The sequence below is a fragment of the Humulus lupulus genome, chromosome 5 (genome assembly GCF_963169125.1).
Source record: "Humulus lupulus chromosome 5, drHumLupu1.1, whole genome shotgun sequence".
In the NCBI taxonomy this organism is placed as follows: Eukaryota; Viridiplantae; Streptophyta; class Magnoliopsida; order Rosales; family Cannabaceae; genus Humulus; species Humulus lupulus.
This window is the reverse complement of record NC_084797.1, coordinates 53,292,207-53,312,224: the sequence shown is the minus strand read 5'-3', so window position 1 is coordinate 53,312,224 and position 20,018 is coordinate 53,292,207.

Genomic DNA, 20,018 nt, shown 5'->3' with positions numbered 1-20,018 from the left:
GTGTCCAAATAAATCCCGGTCTGAACCAAAAATCCACAGTCATAAAGATAATGCTATTATTACTATTATACTACTATCTAACTTAGCTAAGTAAAGTTCTTGGACTCTACACTTCTCCCCTCCTAAAAAGAATTTCGTCCTCGAAATTTACTTACCAAATAACTCCGGATACCGGCTTTGCATGTCCTCCTCCAACTCCCACGTTGCCTCTCATTCAGAACTATTACTCCATAGGACTTTGACTATAGGAAAGCTCCTGGACCGTAACTGCTTCATCCCCCTATCTAGGATGCTAACCGGTCGTTCCTCGTAACTCAAGTCTTTCTGGAGTGGTATCGTGTTGTACTTGAGGACATGAGTTGGGTATAACACATACTTGCGTAGCATCGAGATGTCGAACACGTTGTGACTATCGGCTAGTGTCGGCAGTAAGGCTACTCTATACGGAACTACTCCCACTTTGTCCAATATCTCAAATGGAGCTATGAATCGGGGACTAAGCTTGCCTTTCTTCCCAAACCGCTTTACACCTTTCATAGGAGATATCTTCAGGAAGACTTGATCTCCGACTTGGAATTCCACATCATAACGCTTGGCATCCGCATAGATTTTCTGATGGCTTTGAGCATCAAGCATACGCTGTCTAATAAGCGTTACTGCTTCTTGAGCTTGTCTAACAGATTCGGGACCTAGAAGCTTCCTTTCTCCTACCTTGTCCCAGTGCAACGGTGATTGGCACCTTCTTCCATATAGCAACTCAATAGGTGCCATCCCAATCGTTGATTGGTAGCTATTGTTGTACGAGAACTCGATCAACGGAAAGTACTTATTCCATGATCCTCCGAAATCAAGTACACACGCGCGTAGCATATCCTCTAAAATCTGAATCGTACGCTCGGACAACCCATCTGTCTGAGGATGAAAAGCTGTACTAAGACATAACTTAGTACCCATAGCTTGATGTAACTTCCCCAAAATCTTGATGTAAACACCATTCCTCTATCCGAAACTATTGTCTTGGGGATACCATGCAACCGTACTATCTCTTGGACGTAGATGTTTGCATATTGGTCTGCCGTATATGAAGTCTTAACAGGCAGGAATGAGCCAACTTGGTTAGTCTATCTATTATTATCCAAGCGGAATCATGCTTCTTATTCGTCCTTGGCAACCCTGTCATTATGTCAATAACTATATCGTCCCACTTCCATTCTAGTATGCTAAGCGGTTGCAATAAGCCTGCAGGGCGCTGATGCTCTGCTTTTACTTGTTGGCATACAAGACACTTGGACACAAACTCTGATATGTCTTTCTTCATCCCTGGCCACCAATAGATTGCTTTGATGTCATGAGTCATCTTGGTAGACCCTGGGTGAACTGAGTACGGGGTATTGTGTGCTTCTTCTAGAATTGTCCTCTTAATCCTTTGATCATTTGGCACGCATACCCGATCCTTATATCTCAATAAACCTTGGCTAGATATTGAGAAATTTGTAGCTTTGCCTTCTCTGACTGCATCCATATGTGTTGCCAGTGTGTCATCATGTCTCTGATCAATCCGTATGTCCTACAGCAGATTCGATTGGATAGACAAGTTAGCCAGCTTGCCTACAATTACTTCTATTCCGGCAGTGATCAGCTCTTGCTGTAGCGGCTTTTCTATTCCGGCTAAAGCTGCTAAATTTCCATAACTTTTCCTACTAAGCGCATCGGCAACTACATTCGCCTTCCCCGGGTGGTATAGGATTTCGCAGTCGTAATCCTTTACTAATTCTAACCACCTGCGCTGCCTCATATTGAGTTCCTTCTGAGTAAAGAAGTATTTTAAACTCTTGTGGTCTGTATAAATCTCGCACCGTTCTCCGTAAAGATAATGGCGCCAGATTTTCAACGCAAAGACCATCGCTGCCAACTCCATATCATGAGTTGGATAGCGCTGCTCGTACTCCTTCAATTGTCGTGAGGGGTAGGTTATCACCTTGTCATTTTGCATCAGCACGCAACCCAATCCTTGCTTTGATGCATCGCAGTAGACTACGAACTTATCATTGGGTGACGGTACACAGAGTACTGGTGCTGAGCAAAGCTTATCCTTAAGCAACTTGAAGCTTTCTTCACACTTATCAGTCCAGTTAAATCTTTGTTGTTTCCGTGTCAGGTTGGTGAGCGGAGTGGCTATCTTTGAAAAGCCCTCTACAAACTTCCTATAATAACCTGCTAACCCTAGAAAGCTTCTTACTTCAGATGTGTTCTTTGGTCTGGGCTAATCCTTCACGACCTCTACCTTTGATGGGTCTACTGCAACTCCGTCTTTCGATATAATTTGCCCAAGAAACACCACTTGCGAAAGCCAAAATTCGCATTTCTTGAACTTGGCGTAGAGTTGATGCTCCTTCAATCGCATCAAGATCAACCACAAATGTTCCTCGTGCTCTACTTCATCCTTGGAGTATACTAAGATATCGTCGTTGAACACAACGATGAATTTATCTAAGTAGTCTTTGAAGACCCTATTCATTAAGTCCATAAATGCGGCTGGTGTGTTAGTAAGACCAAAGGACATAACCAGGAACTCGTAAGGTCCATAACGGGTCCTAAAGGCTGTCTTAGGAATATCTTCTCCCTTTACCTGGAGCTGATAATACCAGGACCGTAAATCGATCATTGAAAATACAGTCACACCTCGGAGTTGATCAAACAAGTCGTCGATCCGGGATAGCGGGCACTTGTTCTTAATCGTTACCTTGTTCAGCTCATGATAGTCTATACACATCCGCATACTTCCGTCCTTCTTCTTCACGAATAGCACCTGAGCTCCCCATGGCGAATGGCTCGGCCTAATAAAACCCAAGTCTAGGAGTTCTTGTAGATGCGTCTTTAACTCCTTGAGTTCCGTAGGTGCCATTCGGTATGGTGCCTTAGAGATAGGCTCGGTGCCCGGTACTAATTCTATCATGAAGTCTATTTCCCGAGTTGGCGGCAGTCCTGGCAAGTCATCGGGAAATACCTCTGGGAATTCTTGTATAATATGGATGTCTCCAATCTTAAGTGGTGTCTCTTTTTCCACGTTTGTGACACTGGCTAAGAATGCTTGACATCCTTTCTCCATCATTCTTTGAGCTTTGAGAGATGATACTAATCCTGAAGCTTGTCCCATGAAGGATAATCTCAGGCCGTCAGGAGTCTCGAACATCACCTTCTTGCATTTGAAGTCGATGGTTGCACCATGCCGTGCTAGCCAATCCATGCCTAATGTCACATCAAAGTCTTTGATCACCAGTTCGATCAGGTCTCCTTCTAGTTCTATGTCCTCAATCTTGATCGGTATGCCTCGTACTATCCGTGATGATAGAACTACTTTGCCCGAAGGCAACTCGGTTACAAACCTAGTTCTAAATCTTTCACAAGGTTTGTCTAGTTTTTCTATCATTCCTAATGAGATATACGAATGAGTGGGTCCTGAATCAAACAATACAGAGCGTAAGTTATTGAGGATAGAAACCTGACCTGTGACCACCCTATTGCTAGCATCAGCCTCTCCTTGGGTTAAAGCAAAAACCCTAGCAGGAACCATCTTGTCGTCCTTCTTCCCTTCTGGCTTTCGCTGAGGACAATCTCTTTTACGATGCCCTTCCTGACCACAGTTAAAACATTCCTTGGTGTTTGCGTGACATTCTCCAGGATGCTTCTTCTGACACTTAGCACATGGCGGGTATTCCACATAGCCCGGCCCATTTCCCCCATTATTTGTTTGTGCCCTTTTGTCGCTGTCAGATTGCTTGTTGTCAAGATGCCTTCTCTTCTGACCGTTACCGTTGTTGCCTGAGTGATTGTTGCCATTATAGTTACTGTTCCGACTGGTCTGAGGTTGACTCTGCAGTCTAGGTTCAGGCTTATCGGCTTCCTCTTTACTTACATTAGCCTGCAACCTCTCTACTTCTATTGCCGTCTCAAGAACGTCGTCATATGTAGTATTTCCCGGGTTTGCTAACTTAACCCCCATCTCGATCTTCGGTCGAAGTCCCCTAACAAATTTGTTCACCCTCAGAAAATCGGTTGGAACCATCTTAGATGCGAACTTAGCTAAGCGGTCGAACTGACGAGCATACTCTGCCACCGATAAATTTCCTTGCTTCAAATTGGAAAACTCCTAAACTCTGGAAGCAAGTAAAGCTGAATTGTAGTACTTTTTGTGGAACAGCTCCACAAATCGAGTCCATATCATGGTGGCAACATCATGCGATTGCTGGACCAAGTCCCACCATATCCTGGCATCCTTCTTGAGCAATGACAAGACGCAGGATATGCGGTCCGCATTACTTAGATTCATGTGCGTCAGAATCGGCTCCACGTTCCTTAGCCACTCTTCTGCCTCAAAGGGGTCGGTAGTCCCTTCGAAGTTTGGAGTGTGCTGTTTCCGGAACCTCTCATATACTGGCTCCATATTTGGTACTGGATATGGCGCGTAGTTCGCCACTGGCCATCCCCCATATGGACCAACTTGTTGGGGTGCTGGGGCCATTTGTTGTGGCTGCGGCTGCGGCGGAGGCTGAGGCTGAGTCTGCGCCTATTGACATTGTTGCTGCAAAATTCCTCGACTTGTTGTCATTTTCTGGCAATCTCCGCAGTGTTGTCAGCTTGTGGTGCCGACGCGTTGCGACTAGTAGTAGCACGCACTCCCCTTCTGCGAACTGGAGGGGCATCATTGTTCACTGGAACAGTGTTGGAGGCGTTTCCGTTGGTGCGTGCATATCTTCGGAGTGACAGTATAGCAGAGTTCTAACAGTTAAATGAAACATGTTAGACTTTACCTAATAGGTTCTAAGGCAAAAACTTATTCTAAAATAAACATATCTCGGACCTATTTATTATGACTTCTTATGAAAAATTATATAAGTCTTTATTATTATTATAGTGGGTTCTATACTTAGAAAAACAAGTCATCTTTATTTTCTAAGTCTGTTTCTAATCATCCTATATGACTTAATTCTCAGGCTCGAAACTCATCTTTGTTCCAAAGTTAAACATATTGAGGGAGGGCTGGGATCAGTAAAATTGTTCCCACTACTATGGCCCCCTAACTCTCAATAAGGAAACTTGGTTCATTGATTTGTATCCACCCTCACCGAACTTAGTCATTATTCATTTTATTTAGTATTTATTATGATTGCAAAAATAAAATCAAACTCATAGATGATAATAAAATAACATGATATTAATTTGGAAAAAAATAGTTTTTCACTTATTACAATCATAAAATAAAGAAATAAATAAAACAAACAATGAAAAACTAACTATTCTAAAAATCAGGATCTTCTACATCCGATCCTTCATCTAGCATGTCATCATCTAGTTCCTCATAATCATCATTTTCATGTGCATCAAAATGTCCTCTAGGAAGGATTGTAAAAATCCTATGTTTTTGCTCCCTTGTAAATTGAAATTCGGATTTTGCAGTGAACCTAACTAAGAGGAAGTAATATCGCATTGCTACTGGCAGTTCGTCTTCATCATCCATTGTTTCCCATATTTCCTCTAATGCTGCTATTACTGGATGAAAATCTTTAAATAGTCTAATTACTAATACATATTGTTCCGTTTCTCTCATCATAATTTGCTTAGACTCTTGAAGGTGACCTATCTCTTTGTGGAACAAAAGCAATCTTTGAGTGATTCTTTCTAGTGCTCCTATGGTGTTTCTTGGTTCCCTTATTCTTTTTAAAGCCTTAATGGCTCGGATATCCTCGTAGCTTAATGGTCCGTTCATACTTAATCTGAAAACATAAATACTAAAATTGTTAGCTATACACAAAAGCAAATTAACTATAACTTAAATATTTACTTGGCGGTCAGATTCAGAGCTTTGAGTGTGTGTATCGAGGAGAACTTCATGCGAAGGAATCGTTTGCTCTGATACCAACTGTAATGACCCAACTACTCTAGACTTTTGGGCCATTAATGAAAACTATACATAAACACTAATTCTTAATAACACTTACAAGTGATAAGATCATAACTTTATTAAAACTTGAAAAAAAACAAAGGTCAAACTTACATAAAATTTATGTTAGGATATGGGATCCCATTGTTTTAAAATCAAAACATGACATAATGATAATTAAAAAGAGATTACATAATAAAATGCGGAAAAATACATATAAAAACCATAAGAAACAAAAAAACTACATCCTCGAATCGAAACTCTCGGCTCTTTGAATCCATTCCGCCTCAATACACATTCCCCAAGCTTCCAAGAACCTTTCCCGCCACTAAAACTATTTTCATGCACATATAAACAAAAAGGAGTGAGCCTAATGCCCAGCAAGGAAAATCTAACACATAGTCCATATACATAAATTTCATAAGAAACATAAAACATATCATAACACTTATGTCACATACATACTATAATGGCCATTATTACTTGGGGTCCCATAAACTAAACAAGTCATATGCCCATTAGATTAGTGGGGTCTTCCTAGCAAACCAAGTCATATGCCCATAATCTATTTGGGGCTTGTTAGTCATATAGGTCATATGCCTAAGTCTACAATCATACTTAACATAACATATTACATAACATAAAATCATAAGATAACATATAAAAGCATATAACATAAATCCTATCCTATTTTCCTTACCAAAATAACCGGGATATGATAACTGATTTGGGACCTTGGAACACTCCTAAAAACCATTTATAATAGGGTGAGTATATTGAAGAAAAAGGGATGAAAGTGATGAAGGAACTATACTATCAAAATATACTTACCAAAAACCTTGTGCTCAAGAACCTAGATTATCTAACCAAGAATAGGAATAAGGTTAGAATATGAGTCAAAGACTATGCGAACTTTAAAGAAAATAATACAGAAATGGACTAGAGTTTGGGATACGTTGAGTACTTCTATGACCAATCTACACCTTGAACCGAAATGTGAATAGAACCTTACTTCCCAAGTGTTTGGTAAGCTTATAGTGATCAAGCTTATGATCCCCAACCCAAGTGTTTACACTCTCACAATAACCTAGCAATTTGCAGCCTTTGAACTTAGAGTAATAGATGAATAAATGGCTGGGTACTAGGTCCTATTTATAGAGTTTAGGAATGAAGAGATCTTCATTTAACTTGAATAAAAATAATGGCTTTTTAAGTGAAAAACATTTGAATTATCGTTCAGCAGAGGTTGAAGACTCGTTCAGAATGGTGCTGGACCTATCAAGAGGTTAGGCATTTGAATGAAGAACATTTTTGAAAACTTTCAAAATATGCTGAGAGAGGCGATATATCGCCCCCTGTAGGAGATATATTGCCTGGACTAGTATGCCTGAGGCAATTGTGCAACGTTTTGTGTTTTTCGTATCTTCATGCTGCGATATATCGCCCCTATAGCTGCGATATATCGGCATACGCTGAATATTTAAACACGAAATTACACATTTTTAGCTTAATTTAAATTGAGTAAACAGCCTTGACTAAGCCTTCTAATGTTTTCAAAGCTGCTGTCTGACCCTAGGGTATTCAAATTTTAACCTTAATAGATTTATTCCCCAAAAAATACTTAATCATTATTAAATATACACATGACATGTGCTATTATCTTATTGCGTCTTATCTAAACCTTATAATATAATAAATATTACCCTCAATATCAGTCATATTAATCAAACCTTAGGTTAAAATTAATATTCTTAAACTATAGGTTAAACTTATAAAATCTACAAGTGTTACTATGAGTGTCCAAATAAATCCCGGTCTGAACCAAAAATCCACAGTCATAAAGATAATGCTATTATTACTATTATACTACTTTCTAACTTAGCTAAGTAAAGTTCTTGGACTCTACAAGTCGCATATAGAAGATCCTGATTTTTAGAATAATTAGTTTCATTGTTTGTTTTAATTAGTATTTGTTTTCTTTTATTGTCGTAAATAGTGAAAACTTTCTTTTCCAAATTAATATAATGGTTATTTTGTTATCATGTATGTGTTTGATTTTATTTTGCAATCATAATAAATAATAAATAATGACTAAGTTCGGTGAGGGTGGATACAAATCAATGAACCAAGTTTCTATATTGAGAGTTAGGGGGCCATAGTAGTGGGAACGATTTTACTGATCCCAGCCCTCCCTCAATATGGTTAACTTTTGAACAAAGATGAGTTTCGAGCCTGAGAATTTAGTCATATAGGATGATTAGAAACAGACTTAGAAAATAATAAAGATGTCTTATTCTTCTAAGTATATAAACCCACTCAAATAATAAAGAAGACTTATATAATTTTCATAAGAAGTCATAATTAATAAGTCTTAGTTATGTTTGTATGGATTAAGTTTTTGCCTTAGATCCTATTAGGGTAAAGTTCTGACATGTTTCTCTCAACTGTTAGAACTCTGCTGCGATGTTACTCTGAAGATCTACTCGCACCAACGGAAACGCCTCCAACGCAGCTCTGGTGAATAATGAAGCCTCTCCAATTCGCAGAAGGGGAGTGCATGCTACTGCCAGCCGCAACGTGCCGCCGCCGCCAGCTGACCACACTGGAGAGATTGCCAGACTACAACAGCAATTTGATGAACTATTGCAGCACCAACGACAACAGGCTTAGCCCCAGACTCAGCCTCTGCCTCCGCCACAGCCACAGCCACAACAAATGGTCTCAGCACCCCAACAAGTTGGTCCCTATGGGGGATGGCCAGTGGCGAATTATGGGTCGTATCCAGTACAACACATGGGGCCAATTTTTTAGCGATTCCGTAAGCAACACGCTCTAAACTTTGAATGGACTTGTAATGACCCAACTACTCTAGACTTTGGACCATTAACGAAAACTATACATAGACCTTAATCTTTAATAGAATTTACAAGTGAAAAAGATCATACTTTATTAAAAACTTGTAAAAACCAATGTTAAAACTTACACAACTCAAGCAGGATATGGGATCCCATTGTTTTAAAAAGAAAACATATCTTAATTGAAATGAAAAGAAATTACATAAATAGGTGCGGAAAAATTACACATAAACCATAAATAAAAGACTACATCCTCGAAATCGAACTCTCGACTCCTTGAATCCATTCATCACCGATACACATTCTCCCAAGCATCCACGAATCTTTCCCGCCACTATAGCTATTTTCCTGCACATATAAACAAAAAGGAATGAGCCTAATGCCCAGCAAGGAAAATCTAACACATAGTTCATATACATAAATTTCATAAGAAACATAAAACATAACATAACACTTATATCATACACATACTATAATGGCCATTATTACTTGGGGTCTCATAAACTAAACAAGTCATATGCCCTTAGATTAGTGGGGTCCTACTAGCTAAGTAGGTCATATGCCCATAATCTATTTGGGGCTTGTTAGTCATATGGGTCATATGCCCAAGCCTACATACATACATATCATAACACATTTCATAACATAAAAACATAAGATAACACATATAAAACATATAACATATGAATTCTATCCTATTTTCCTTACCAAAATACCGGGATAAGAGGACAGAGGTGGGACTTTGGAACACTCCTAAGAACCATTTGAAAAAGAGTGAGTACAGAGAAGAAGAGAATTGAAAGGAATGGAAGGACTAAACCATTGAGAAAAATACTTACCAAAAACTTATGTGTGAGTTCTTAGATTTCCTAACCAAAATAAGAATAAGGTTAGAATAAGTAGAAGACTATGAGAACTTTTAAAGAAAAAGTATAGAAACAAACCAGAGTTTGGGTTACCTTGAAGACTTGTAAGATCAATCTAAACCTCGAACCGAAATACTATAAATCCTTACTTTCCCAAGTGTTTGATAAGCTTATGATTTCCCCACCCAAGTGTTTACACTCTCACACTCACCTAGCAACTTGCAGCCTCTGAACTTAGAGCAAAAGATGAATAATGGATGGGTACTAGGTCCTATTTATAGAGTTTAGGAATGAAAGGATCTTAATTTTATTTGAATAAAAATAATGGCTTTTTAGGTGAAAACAATTTGAATAATCGTTCAGCAGAGGCAGAAGACTCGTTCAAAAAGGTGCTGGACTTATCAAAAGGTTGAATGGAAAATGAATTCAAAAGCATTCAAAATATGCTGAAGGAGGCGATATATCGCCCCCTATAGGCGATATATTGCCTGGACCATTATGCCCGAGGCAAACGTGCATCGTTTCGTGTTTTCCATATCTACGTGCTGCGATATATCGCCCCCTATAGCTGCGATATATCGACATTTGCTGATTATTTAAACACGAAATTACACATTTTTAGCTTAATTCAAATTGAGCAAACAGCCTTGACTAAGCCCTTAAACGTATTCAAAGTTGCTGACTGACCTTAGAGCATTCAAACTTTACCCTTATTAAATTTAATCCTCAAAATACTTAATCCTTAATCACCCATACATAGCATGTGCTTAAAATCCTATTGGTTCTAAACTAAACCTTATAGTATAATAAATATTATCCTTAATATCAGTCATATTAATCAAACCTTAGGTTAACATTAATATTCTTAAACTATAGGTTAAACTTAGAAAATCTACAAGTACTACTATGAGTGTCCAAATAAGTCTCGGTCTGAACCAAAAATCCACAGTTATAAAGATAATACTATAAATACTATAATACTACTATCTAACTAGTTAAGTAAAGTTCTTGGACTCTACAGGACTATAGACCCCTTCGATGTAGAAGAGTGGCTAAGAAACGTGGAGCCAATCTCGATGCACACGAACCTTAGCAACGCGGACCGCATATCCTGCGTTTTATCCTTGCTCAAGAAAGATGCTAGGATATGGTGGGACTTAGTCCAACAGACGCTTGATGTTGCCACCATGACTTGCACTCGATTTGGGGAGTTGTTCCACAAAAAGTACTATAATTTGGCTGTACTCACTTCAAGATTTGTGGAGTTCGCTGGCCTGAAGCAAGGAAGTTTATCAGTGGGAGAGTATGCTCGGAAGTTCCACCATTTGGCTAAGTTCGCACCAGAAATGGTTCCAACTGACTATCTGAGGGTGTCAAAGTTTGTTAGAGGACTTCGACCGAAGATCGAGCTAGGGGTTAAGTTAGCAAACCCAGGAAATACTACGTATGCTGACGTTCTAGAGACGACAATAGAAGTAGAAAAGCTGTAGGCTAATGTTAGTAAAGAAGAAACCAGTAAGCCTCAGCCTAGACAGCAGGGTCAATCTCAGACAAGTCAGAACAACAACCACAACAACAACAATCAGTCCAGCAACAACAACAACAGTCAGAAAAGAAGGCATCCAGATAATAAGCAGTCCGACAATGACAAAAGGGCACAAACAAATAATGGAGGTAGTAGGCCGGGTTATGTAGAATACCCGCCATGTGCTAAGTGCCAAAGGAAACATCCTGGGGAATTCCAGGAAAACACCAAAGGATGTTACAACAGTGGTCAAGAGGGACACCGAAAGAAAGAATGTCCTCAGCTCAAGTCAGAGGGGAAAAGGAAGATAAGATGGTTCCTGCCAGGGTTTTTACCCTAACCAAAGGAGAGGCTGATGCTAGCAATAAGGTTGTCACAGGTCAGGTTTCTATCCTTAATAATATATGTTATGTATTATTTGATTCGAGAGCCACTCATTCGTATATCTCATTTGGAATGATAGAAAAACTAGACAAACCTTGTGAAAAATTTAGAACTAGGTTTGTAACCGAGTTGCCTTCAAGCAAAGTAGTTCTATCATCACGGATAGTACGAGGCATACCGATCAAGATTGAGGACGTAGAACGAGAAGGAGACCTGGTAGAACTGGAGATCAAGGACTTCGACGTGATACTAGGCATGGACTGGCTAGCACGGCATGGCGCAACCATCGACTGGAAACGCAAGAAGGTGATGTTCGAGACTCCTGACTGCCAGAAATTATGCTTCATTGTACAAGTTTCCGGACTACGTACATTGCTAATATGATCTCTGAAAGCTCAAAGGATGATAGAAAAAGGGTGTCAAGCATTCATAGCCAGCATCACAGATGTAGTAAAGGAAACATCGCTTAAGGTTTGAGACGTCCGCATTGTAAGAGAATTCCTAGAAGTATTTCTCGATGATTTACCAGGATTGCCGCCGACTCGAGAAATTAACTTCACAATAGAATTAGTACCGGGCACTGAGCCTAACTCTAAGGAACCATACCGGATGGCACCTACGGAACTCAAGGAGTTAAAGACACAGCTGCAAGACTAGCTAGACTTGGGTTTTATTGGGCCAAGCCATTCAACATGTGGAGCACCGGTTCTATTTGTGAAGAAAAAGGACGGAAGTATGCGGATGTGCATAGACTACCACTAGCTGAATAAGGTTATGATTAAGAATAAGTACCCACTACCTCGGATTGATGATTTGTTTGATAAACTTCGAGGAGCGACCGTGTTTTCAAAGATTGATTTACGGTCTGGGCATTACGAGTTCTTAGTTATGTCTTTCAGTCTTACCAACGCTCCAGCCGCATTTATGGATTTGATGAATAGGGTCTTCAAGGACTACTTGGATAAATTCGTTGTAGTATTCATCGACGAAATCTTAGTATACTCCAAGGACGAAGTCGAGCACGAGGAACACTTGAGGTTAATCCTAGCGCGACTAAAGGAGCATCAACTCAATGCCAAGTTCAAGAAATGCGAGTTTTGGCTTTCGCAAGTGGCGTTCCTCAGGCACATTATATCCAAGGACGGAGTTCCAGTAGACCCATCAAAGGTAGAGGTCGTGAGGGATTGGCCAAGACCAAAGAACGCATCCGAAGTAAGGAGCTTTCTGGGTTTAGCAGGTTATTATAGGAGGTTTGTAGAGGGCTTTTCTAAGATAAGTTCACCACCAACTTGACCTGAAAACAGCAAAGATTCAACTGGAATGATAGATGTGACGAAAGCTTCCAGTTGCTTAATGACAAGCTGTGCTCAGCACTAGTACTTTGTGTACCGACACTCGACGATAAGTTCGTAGCCTACTGCGATGCGTCAAAGCAAGGGTTGGGTTGCGTGCTAATGTAGAATGACAAGGTGATAGCCTATGCCTCACGGCAGCTGAAGGAGTACGAGAAACGCTATCCAACGCACGATATGGAGTTCGCCAAGGTGGTCTTTGCGTTGAAAATCTGGCACCATTATCTTTATGGAGAATGGTGCGAGATTTATAAGGACCAGAAAAGTTTAAAGTCTTCTTCACTTAGAAGGAGCTCAATATGAGGCAGTGCAGGTGGTTAGAGTTAGTAAAGGATTACGACAGTGAAATCCTATACCACCCGGGGAAGGCAAATGTAGTTGCCGATGCGCTAAGTAGGAAGAGTTATGGATGTTTAGCAGCACTAGCAGGAATAGAAAAGCTGCTGCAGCAGGAGATGATCAATGCCGGAATAGAAGTAGTTGTCAGCAAGCTGGCTAACTTGTCTATCCAGTCAAATCTGCTAGAAGATATACGGATTGGGCAAAGACATGACGACACACTAGTGGCACATATGGATGCAGTCAGAGAAGGCAAGGCCACATATTTCTCAATATCAGGTCAAGGATTATTGAGATATAAGGATCGGGTATGCGTGCCAAATGATCAAAGGATTAAGATGGCGATTCTAGAAGAAGCGCATAGTACCCCATACTCAGTTCACCCAGGGTCGACCAAGATGACTCACGACATCAAGGAAATCTATTGCTGGCTAGGGATGAAGAAGGACATAGCGGAATTTGTGTCTAAGTGTCTAGTATGCCAGCAAGTGAAAACAGAACATCAGCGGCCTACAGGCTTATTGTAACCACTTAGCGTACCATAATGGAAATGAGACGATATAGCTATGGATTTCGTGACGGGTTTGCCACGAAAAAACAGGCAGCGTGATTCATCTTAGGTAGTAATGGATAGACTAACCAAGTTTTCTCATTTCCTTCCTGTTAAGACTTCATACACATCGGATCAGTACGTAGACATATATTTCTAAGAGATAGTATGGTTGTATGGAATCCCCAAAACAATAGTGTCAGATAGAGGATCGGTGTGTACATTGAGATTTTGGGGAAGTTTACAGCAAGCCATGGGTACTAAGTTAATTCTTAGTACAACTTTTCATCCTCAGACAGACAGTCAGTCGGAGCGTACAATTCAAATTTTAGAAGATACGTTGCGCGCTTGTGTACTTGATTTTGGAAAATCATGGAATAAGTACTTGCCGCTGATAGAGTTCTCTTACAACAATAGCTACCAGTCAATGATCGGCGTGGCACCTTATGAGTTGCTTTATGGAAGAAGGTGCTGATCACCATTGCATTGGGTCGAAGTAGGAGAAAGGAAACTTCTCGGTCCCGAAGCTGTTAGAAAAGCTCAAGAAGCAGTAGTGCTAATTAGACAGCGTATGCTTGTTGCTCAAAGCCGTCAGAAAAGCTAGGTGGATGCCAAGCGACGCGATGTGGAATTCAAAGTCGGAGATCAAGTCTTCCTGAAGATATCTCCTATGAAAGATGTGAAGTGGTTTGGGAAGAAAGCCACGCTTAGTCCCTAATTTATAGGTCCCTTAGAGATATTGGACAAAGTGGGAGCAGTTGCATATAGACTAGCCTTACAACCAGCCCTAGCAAGTAGCCACAACGTGTTCCACATCTCAATGCTACGCAAGTATGTGTCAGACACATCTCACATCCTCAAGTACGATACGATAGCACTCCAGAAAGACTTGGGTTATGAGGAACAACTTGTTAGCATCCTCGATAGAGGGATGAAGCAGTTACGGTCCAAGAGTATTCCAATAGTCAAAGTCCTATGGAGTAATAGTTCTGAATAGGAGGCAATGTGGGAGTTGGACGAAGACATGCGAGGCCGATAGCCGGTAATATTTGGTAGGTAAATTTCGAGGACGAAATTCTTTTAGTAGGGGAGAATTGTAGAGTCCAAGAACTTTACTTAGCTAGTTATATAGTAGTAATAGTAATAGCTAGTAGTAGTTATAGTATGTTTATTACTGTGGATTTTGGTTCAAGCTGGGACTTAGTTGGACACTCGTAGTAACACTTGTAGATTTTATAAGTTTAACCTATAGTTTAAGAATATTAATTATAACCTAAGGTTTGATTAATATGACTGATTATGGAGATGATATTTATTATACTATAAGGTTTAGATAGACCCAATAAGATAATCACATTTATCATAAGTATGTTTAACGAGAAATTAAGTATTTTTGAGGAAAAGTTTATTAAGAATAATATTTGAAAATCCTAGAGTCTGCGAGCAGCTTTGAAATCGTTAAAGGACTTAGTCAAGGTTGTTTACTCAATTCAAATTAGGCTGAAAAAGTGTAATTACGTGTGTAATATTTCAGCGTATGCTGATATATCACAGCTCTAGGGGCGATATATCGCCATACAGGGATACTGAAAACACGTAACTTCGCACGACCATTTCGACGAGCCTCGGGAATATGAGCCCTGGCGATATATCAGCTCTAGGGCTGTATTTTCAAATGATTTTGAAACCAAGCTCATTTTATTCCATAAATCTCTTGATAAGCCAGAATCTTTTTGACCGAGTCTTCAGCCTCTGCTGAACGATTATTCAAATATTTTTCAATTAAAAAGCCATTATTTTATTCAAGCTAAATAAAGATCTTTTCATTCTTGAACTCTATAAATAGGACCTAGTACCCAGCCATTTCATCATTCTTCAAGCTGAGTTCAGAGCCTACGAGGTGCTAGGATTACTTTAGAGTGTTAAACACTTGGGTTGGGGTTATAAGCTTTATCATTATAAGCTTATCAAACACTTGGGAAGTAAGGTTCATAGTGTGTATTTCGATTTTGAGGTGTAGTTCAGGTGTAGCAATTTCAAAGGTATTCCTAATTCTAGTTCCTTTCTGTATTGTTTCATTAGTTCTTATAGTTTTTCTCTACTCAAATCCTAACTCAATATTCTTTATTCTTGGTTAGGCATCTAAGTTCTTTGAACTTAAGGTTCTTGTTGGTAGGCATCTAAGTTCTTTGAACTTGAGGTTCTTGTTGGTTAGTTCATTCTTTTCATCTCTTTACTTTTAGAATACTCACCTCTCTATTAATGGTTTTTAGGAGTGTTCCAAAATCCCAACCTTGTTCTCATCATCCCGGTATTTTAGATAAGGAAAATAGGATAGTTCTTATGTGATATGTGCTATGTTTATATAAAAGTGTTATGATTATGCTATAGTATGATTTTATGTGTTATGATATATGCATGTTTTGGGGCCTATAGTTGTTATATAACAAACCCTAACACTTTTATGTTTTGGGCTTATAGTTGTTATATAGCAAACCCCAACATTTTTATGTTTTTGGGGCTTATAATTGCTTAACTAGCAAACCTCATTGTAGTTTGAGGCTTATAGTTGCTTAGTTAGCAAACCCCAATAGTTACCATGTACATGGGTTAGAATTATGATATATGAGTTATACTATATGATATATGTTCATAGTTTATGTGTATGACTATGTTTCATGCTTGTAGTAGATTTTCCTTGCTAGGCATTAGGCTCATTCCTTTATGATTTATATGTGCAGGAAAATTGTTATGGTGGCGGGAAGGTTCTTGGAAGCTTGGGAATGTGTATTGAGGGAGAATGGAATCGGTGGACTGCGTGAATGATTCGAGGATGAAGTTGTTTCTAGTCATTTAGAATTATGATTTACATGTATTTTTCCGCGCTTTGTTTTGTAACGAATTTTAAGATTTAAAGTTATGATTATATTAATATTTTCAAAACAATGGGATCCCATATCCTAAATGAATTTTCATGTATTTAACCTTTGCTTTACAGTTTATAAAAAAGTGATGGTTATTTCATATGTATGTTTTCTTAATATTAGTGTCTGTGTATAGTAGTTATTAATGGTCCAAAGTCTAGAATAAGTTGGGTCGTTACATTCATTCGTCTCAGGAACGACGTTGGAGGCATTGTTGTGAGCAGATCTTCTGAGCGAAATCTTTAGCAGAGTTCTAACAGCCGCGAAAGACATGTTAGAACTTACCTTAATAGGCTCTAAAGCAAAACTTAATTTAAGCAAACATAACTCAGACCTATTAATTATGATTTCTTATGAAAAGAATTATTTAAGTCGTCTCTTTAGTTAGGGTGCATTTCTAGACTTTAGAAAAATAAGCCATCTTTATTATTTTCTAAGTGTGTTTCTAATTATCCTATATGACTTAATTCTCAAGCTCAAAACTCATCGTTGTTCCAAAGTTAACCATATTGAGGGATGGCTGGGATCAGTAAAATCGTTGCCACTACTATAGCCACCTAACTCTCAATATAGAACCCTGGTTCATTGATTTGTATCCACCCTCACCGAACTTAGTCATTATATATTAAATTTATTATTTATTATGATTGTGAAATAAAATCAAACTCATATATGTCATAAAAAAAATGATATTAATTTGGAAAAATTGTTTTCACTAAGTACAATCATAAAGGAAAAATAATAAATAAAATAAATAAAGAAACTAATCTATTCTAAAAATCGGGATCTTCTACATTATATCCTTCATCTAACATGTCATCATCTATCTCTTCATAATTATCATTTTCATGAGCCTCAAAAATTCCTCTTGGAAGATTCGTAAAAATTATATTCTTTTGTTCTTGTGTGAATTGGAATTCCATCTTAGACGTAAACCTAATTATGAGAAAATAATATCTCATAGCAGGTGGTATTTCATCTTCAACATCTATTGTCTCCCATATTTATTCCAAAGCAGCAATTACAAAAGGAAAATCTCTAAGAAGCTTAATTACTAAAATATATTGCTTCATAGCTTTCATCATTATTTGCTTAGTTGTTTGGAGATGTACTATTTGATTATTGAATAAAAGAAATCTCCGAGTGATTCTCTCCAATATTCCTATTTGATTTCTTGGTTCTCTAATCCTTTTTAAGGCCTTAATGGATCGGATATCGTTATAATTTAAAGCTCCATCCATATCTTTAACTGAAAACATAAGACTAAAATGTTAGATAAAACACATAAACATAATAACTAAAACATAAATACTTACATTGGCGGTTAGATTCGGAGCTTGAGTGTGTGTATCAAGGAGAATTTCATGTAAATGGACCGTTGCTCTGATACCAACTGTAATGATCCAACTATTCTAAGATGTGGGACCATTAAACCTACTAGACATAGCCACTACTTTGAAGAGAACATGCATGAGAAAAATTCATAACTTTATTGAAAACTTTAAAATAATATTTGTAATACATAAATGAGCTCATTGTTTTAAAATAAAACATAACTTTAAATGCAATTTTTTACAAAGCTAAATGCGAAAAATACATAAAAACGTAAATTAAAAAGACTAAAGAAAATAACGTCATCCTCGAAGCCCATTCATTCCATTCGTCCTCAATACACAAGTCAAGCCACCAAGAATCCTCCCGCCTCTGTATCTAGTTTCCTGCATCAAACTATAAGAAAAAGGAATGAGCTTAATGCCCAGCAAGGAAAATCTACCCACATATATATAACATCAAACGTAAACATAAGATCATAATAAACATACACTATAAAACATATATCTCAACTATAACTCATGTACATGGTAAACATTGGGGTTTTCTAGTTAAGCAACTATAATCCTCAAAATACAATGAGGTTGGCTAGCTAAGCAACTATATGCCCCAAGAACATAAAAGTGTTTGGGTTTGCTATTTAAGCAACTATAAGCCCAAAAAAGTATATACTATAACACATCATAACATAACATAACATATCATATTATAGCATATACATAACATACAAGCATATAAAAAATATACTATTTTCCTTACCAACACCGGGATAATTGAGAACAAATGCAGGACATGGAACACTCCTAAGACCAACAATAAAATGGTGAGTATTTCTAAAGAGTAAAGAATAAATGTGGAAACTAAACATTCAAGACGAAACTTTACCAAGGAAGATCATTATGTTTCAAGAGCCTAATCAAAAACCAATATCAAAAGTTAGTATTTGAATAAAAGGACTAAAGAAAACTAAAGAGTTTAAGGGATTGAACGTAAAGAATAAGAGTACCTTAGTTGACCCTATTGATTGGTGTAACGCCAATACCAAAATACACTAAACCTTACTTCCCAAGTATTTTATAAAGCTTAAGAATGGCAAAGCTTTTTCCCAACCCAAGTGTTTATCACTCTATGGTAGTACTAGCACCTTGGAGTCTGATCACAGCTGAAGAGTGAGTCAAAGGGCTGGATACTAGGTCCTATGCATAGAGTTCTAGAAATAAATATATTTTTTTTGGCTTGAATAAAAATAATGAATAAAATTGACAATAATTGAATATTCGTCAATCAGAGGTAGAAGACTAAGCCAAAACTATTCAGAGGTACATCTATGTAGTTAAGGGTTAGTTTTAAAATTAAAAAAAAAATATTACTAAGGGCGGTATATCGGCTCTACCCTAATCCCGAGCCTCCGTTCGTACGATCGTGCAACGTCAACGTGTTTTCTGTCTCCTTCGTCAGGCGATATATCGGCTCCCAGTTGCGATATATCGGCATACGTGAATATTTTAAATACGTAATTGCACTTTTTCAGCATAATTAAGGTTCGATAACTGCTTTGACTGAGTCAAACTACGACCCTAAAAGTTTCTGGTGAAGACTAAAGTTTATATTTTCTTATTTTATCATTAAAATACTAATTCATTAATAATCATGCTTATGACAAGTTTCATATTCCTATTGTAGAGTCCAAGAACTTTACTTAGCTAGTTAGATAGTAGTATAATAGTAATAGTAGTATTATTGTTGTGACTGTTGATTTTTGGTTCAGACCGGGATTTATTTGGACACTCGTAGTAACACTTGTAGATTTTCTAAGTTTAACCTATAGTCTAGGAATATTAATTTTAACCTAAGGTTTGATTAATATGACTGATATTGAGGGTAATATTTATTATATTCTAAGGTTTAGATAGGACCCAATAAGATAATAGCACATGTAATGTGTATGTT